Here is a 6000-nt window from a genome sequence, read left to right as displayed (position 1 = left end):
ATTTAGTGATGTTACGCAGGTGGAGGAAAGCTATTCTGGTAATGTTGGTAATATGCTCATCGAAGGCCAGACTGGGATCGAGTGTGACACCAAGGCTTTTTACAGATGTGCCTGGTGCAATTGAGAAACTATTGAGATTAAGAGTTAATGTAGGCAGATTATTCTTAGCAGCTTTTGGACCCAGAAGAAGAACTTCTGTTTTGTCCGAGTTTAGTAAGAGGAAGTTACTTGACATCCATTCTTTAATGTCTTTTACACAGTCCTCTATCTTATTAAGTTCAATTTTGTCCTCTGGTTTAGCTGAAATATACAATTGTGTATCATCGGCGTAGCAGTGGAAACTTATGCCATGTTTTCTAATGATGGTACCTAGTAGTAGCATATATAAGGTAAATAATATAGGTCCTAAGACAGAGCCCTGTGGAACACCATACTTTACTCTTGTGAGAGCTGATGGTTCACCATTTACATTAACAAACTCATAGCGATCACTAAGGTAAGATTTGAACCACAAAAGAGCTTTACCTGTCACTCCTACTAGCTTTTCAAGCCTGTATAATAGTATGGAATGGTCTATTGTGTCAAAAGCTGTACTAAGATCAAGTGGAACCAGTAGGGATATGTTTCCTTTGTCTGCGGATAATAAAAGATCATTCACAATTTTCACTAACGCTGTTTCAGTACTATGATGAGGCCTGAAGCCGGACTGAAATTTTTCATGTATATCACTCCTATGCAGATGGGAACATAATTGTTTTGCCTCGGCTTTCTCTAAAATTTTTGATAAAAAGGGAAGATTTGAAATAGGTCTAAAGTTTGATAACTCACGGGGGTCAAGACTAGGTTTCTTAATTAGGGGTTTAATTACAGCTAATTTAAGAGACTTTGGAATATAGCCGAGGCTGAGAGAAGAGTTTATTATAGATAGAAAAGGCTTGGTTATTTCTGGCAAAATGTCTTTAAGTAAACCTGTAGGAACTGGATCACACCAAACTACTTTGTCTTTGTTTACATCTCAAAGGTTAGATTATGCAGAAAAGTTGAAAAATTGGTGGAATTCCCCTTTAAGCCAATCCCACATGTAACCCCTACAGGCAGCATCCAAAATACTGTCAGGGCATTTGATTTGGAAGTGAAAGAATGTAGAAGTCTATGCCCTACACAGTTAAAAAATATGGTTCTTCAAGTTTCTTTAGTAAAGAAAATGGTTCTATATAGAACCATGAATACTCAAAGAACCCTTTGCATGATTAAAGGGTTCTTTGTATCATGAAAGGGTTCTTCAGACTGATGGAGAATGTGCTGTAGATGGTTCGAACAGCGTTCTATATAGCACCAAAAAGGGTTCTTATATTGTAACAAGCCTGACATCATTACATTAGTAGAACCCTGTTGGGTACTATGTAGAACCCTTTCAAAAAGGTTCTTTAAAGAACCATTTATAGCACATTCTCCATCAGTCTGAAGAACCCTTTCACCATGCAAAGAACCCTTTAATCATGGTTTTCATTGTAAAAGCCCAAAGTATTATATACCACTGTTGTCGGAAGAAAAAAATCTCCAAAATGAGAACTTTAGAGGAGAAGGAAAAAACTTACTTCACTTTTAATGTAAGTCAGTGGAACCAGATTTTTGTTCCTATTCATTTTGGGGCATTTCTTTTGGCCCATTCATCATGAATGAAACATACAATGTAAAGGGCAACAGGCATTTTCAAATCATGTCAAAAACTAGAAAACATCAAAAATGGAGACACAACGTTTTCTTCTGACAACAGCGATATATAATATACTATTATATCAGCCTCTCTAACTCCTCCAGGAATGGAGGGACAATGGTGCTACTGGCTTGTCCTTTTATCCTAGGGGCTGAACGCTGTAAAAGGTCATATTCTGAAGCCTGAAGCCAGAGCGCTGATCGCAGTTCATTAGGGCACCACCAGGCTGGTGTTAGAGTGACAGTAATGAATGTGGCACTGGGCTCCAGCCAATCTGTATGATAATGCACTGGACATTTGAACAATCATATGTAGGGCTAACAGTGAGGTTATTAGTAATGGGGTCAAGAAAGCTCAGTGACCCAGAAGGATATAAGGAAGGCGTGTTTCTGTACCAAAGCTCGGCACTGTATGTTATTTTTTTTCCCACTTGCATTCTGTTAAGTCTATAAGATGAGGGTGGATCCTTCTAGCCAATCTCAAGGCAGGGGGTGGAGTTTATTGGAATCTGGGTGGGGAAAAGAGACTAGTTTATAGGGATGAAGGAGGATAAAACCTGCACATCTTTATGCACAGTGGCTAGTGGGGCATCATCATTCTCAGCTTCTAGAAATCTCTTGAAAATAGGCTCTTTGGGTGCCAATCCCTGGATTCAGAAAACAACGGTAAGCTGCTTTATTTGAGATTTAAAATGTAGCCAACGTAGACAGAGCTTAACCTTATTGTAAATTGAAGATAATAAATGTGCAATAAAACTCAAACAGAATTGTTGAGCTTACTTTAAAGGCCAAGGCTTCCCAAGCTGTGGTCCAGGAGGGCCGGATCAATTTGGTGACTGCCCTCCTCTAATACTGCTAATGCAGCTCTACAACTAGTGACAGTTTTTTAATTTCAGTAGGGAAATCACCAAACTGTGCTGGACTCTGGCTCAGGACTGTGGTTGGGCTCTCATACTTGTGGCTATTTACATTCCTTAGGGTCCAGAAGAAATGAGCAGTGGCTGGACGATGATTGCTGACATGCTGCCGAGTATTTACACCTGCTGCGATGTTCCAGCAGGTGCAGTTTTTGGGCCGTGTGACACCCAGCACACCTTACTAGAGGACAGCATTGCCTTTATAGCCCTCAGGTGCTCGGACAGGCGTGCAACAGCTTACGCATACCAGGTCAGGTTGCACTTTATTTAATAAATGCTTTAGATTTAGAGGCCAACTTAGATTAACCAATGGTGAGATAACATTAGAATCTGAGCTTTGGTGCTGTCATTACTGGAATTTTACTGAGATTGACCAGTTAAGGAAAGGTCACTGACTTATATATTGACATATTTACAGTAGGCAACACTAAATGTAATTCATAAATGTAGAAAATGATCATTTGGATTGAAGAATTGAAGAAGCTGATCATTTGGTAATGCTGTATTTTGTCTGTTATACAGTTTTATGCAACAGTTTGGGCGCCCCTGGTCAAATTTTATGTTTTGTTGACCTCAGTGAAAACAAGTAAACACATCCTCTACAGTGAACACACTTCTGCACATTTTATGGCACAATTTTTTAATTTATTTTATTTTATTTTGTTTTTTTTTCCAATTTTTTTTAAATTCAGGAAATAAAAGGAAATTGTGTATTAAATTGTGCAGAAATGTGTCCTCTTTAGAGGATGTGTTAACTTAATTTCACTTAGAAAATCAACAAAACATGAAATTTGACCAGGGGTGTTCAAACTTTTCCATACGACTTTCCAAGTGGGACTATTTTATATCTGATGTTACTATTTTGTGTCTTTTTCATATATCACAGGTGGACACATCAGTGCCCACTGTCTCTGTAGAGGGTCTAGTTTGGCTGCGGCTGGTGCGGTCAGCCCGGAACACAGAGGAACAGAATTTGGAGGCTTATGTGAAAGACGGCCGTCTGTTTTATAGAGCCCTGAAAAACATCTCCAAGAAGACAGAGCTTCTGGTCTGGTATGGGAAAGATCTGGCCGAGCTGCTGAGCCTTGCATGCACGCAGAAGAGTAATAAAGGTAGCTATGGCAAACTATTACATGTAACATATTGTATATGGCATTCACTCATAGATGAGCATCTTTATATGACACCAAAAAGTCTTAAAACCACAAATTTTTTTTAGGTTACAAGTGCTTTTATTGCCAACGGAGCTTTCTGTTTGAATTCCCTGTACTGGCTCATCAGAGATTCCTCTGCACTGAAAGACCAACCAGATTCAACAGCAAGTCAGGCAAACCTTCCATGGATTTCCACAGTTTGGCCAGGAACCTGGAGAACTGTCCATTGAGGGACAGTGGCAGTGGCAGTATCGCTAAAAGGAGACACTCTGTGGAGTCAGACGAAAGTGATGAAGAGAGTCTATTTTCTGGTGTGCACGCTCTTCCTCTATATAAAAGGAGTAGTGCTATGTTAGTAAAAAGGTTTTCATCCGCCTCCAGCAGTCAGTCTGGTAGCAGCGAGATCAGCATGACCAATGAAGGTGGACATTCTTTGCACTGGGCAACGCGCAGCCATGACAACTACCATGCCAACCTAGAAGCTCTGGACTCCAAGGCCAAGAAAAGTCCAACTAGGGCCCAAGCTAGAGGGTTACATTTAGCCACAACTGCCTCACATCAAGAGGAGAAAAGTGCCTTCATCCAACCTCCACGATCCACAACTAATCTGGCAATGACAACCAGATTCAGCCTTGGAATCACTTCTGTGAGGAACACAACTACATTTCCCAGCATTCTCACTCAAACTGCTGCTGCCAAGGTAACTAAACCCCAGGCTTTGGCACTCTTCAGCGGAGGTCTTATCAAACAACAGGCTCTTGTTTATGAATCAGGGCTGTGGTCCAAGCACCCAAAACTCCCCCAGGCCCAAAGCAGCCCTGAATGGCCTCTCTTACCCGCTGCTCTCTCTCCACTGGGCCTGCCTGCACAAAACTGGTGCGCTAAATGCAGCATCTCCTTCCACATGACATCAGACCTGGTGCAGCACATGAGGTCCCACCACAAGAGGTCTGCAGAGCAGTTGAGGGAGCACAGTGAGGAAAGACTGAGGTGTCCCATCTGTGATGAAGCCTTTAGAGAACGTCATCACCTCTCGCGCCACATGAGCTCTCATGCCAAGGGCACATCATGAATAAACCTTTTATGCTAGGCATAGTATTCTGTTGTTAGTCTTAAAGGGGAATTTCACTGACTTTTCAAAATGCCTTAATAACTCAATCATGTAGATGTGAACCAAGTCACTCAGAGTGGTTTGGTGTGAAGTGCTTCATTCTAGAGTAACTTGAGTCAGATTCTCCACAGTGGCGGTGATTGGAACCAAACATCTAAAGAGTTTAATGCCTCTAAAAGCTCCCTCACAGAAAACTATTATATGAAATGGTTATGAACACGAGTTACACTGTTACAATAGCCGCCACTGTAAAGAAAGTTTCTCTGAACCAATTTCACAACAAACCACTCTGAATGACTTTTTTTTACATCTCATCGATTAAATTATACAGAAATTCTGAAAAGTTTGTTGATTTGTCCTTTTAAAGGGCCCATATCATGGAAACAGCATTTTTCTCACTTTTTAGAAATAAGACTTTGATCCAGTAAAAACTGTAAAAAAAAAATTAATAATTGTCAGATGAACACAATTTAAAAAGATGGTTCTTCAAGGGTTCTTTATTAAAGAAAATCGTTCTATATAGAACCATGAACACTCAAAGAACCCTTTGCATCATTAAGGATTTCTCCGGATTGATGGAGAATGTGTTTTTTATGATTCTATAGAGAACCGTTTTGAAAAGGGTTCTATATAGCACCAAACAGTGTTCTTCTATTGTTACAGCCTTGAAATAGTAAATAGTTGGTGCTATGTAGGACCCTTTTCAAAAAGGTTCTATATATAGAACCGCATATCAATCCGAAGAATACTTGATGCAAAGAACCCTTTAATCAATCAAAGGGTTCTGTGAGTGTTCGTGGTTCTATGTAGAACCATTTTCTTTACTAAAGAACCCTTGAAAAACAGCCTGTTTTGAACTCACGGTTTTCTGAAGTCACAAATAGCATTTACATCTATAAAAAAACATCATATAAAAATGATGAATAATGGTTTGGTTGAGGTGAAAAAAGACCACAGGGAAAAAAATAAAATACAAGAAAAATGTAGGATATGGGCCTTTTAAGGCTTATTACCCAGTACCTACGATGAACTACTTGAATCTACAGTGAGACATACATAGTTCCCACCTGTTCTTAGGGTTTAAGGGGATAAAATAAGCATT

The sequence above is a fragment of the Colossoma macropomum genome, unplaced genomic scaffold, assembly GCF_904425465.1.
Source record: "Colossoma macropomum unplaced genomic scaffold, Colossoma_macropomum, whole genome shotgun sequence".
NCBI lineage: Eukaryota > Metazoa > Chordata > Actinopteri > Characiformes > Serrasalmidae > Colossoma > Colossoma macropomum.
This window is presented reverse-complemented; position numbering follows the sequence as displayed.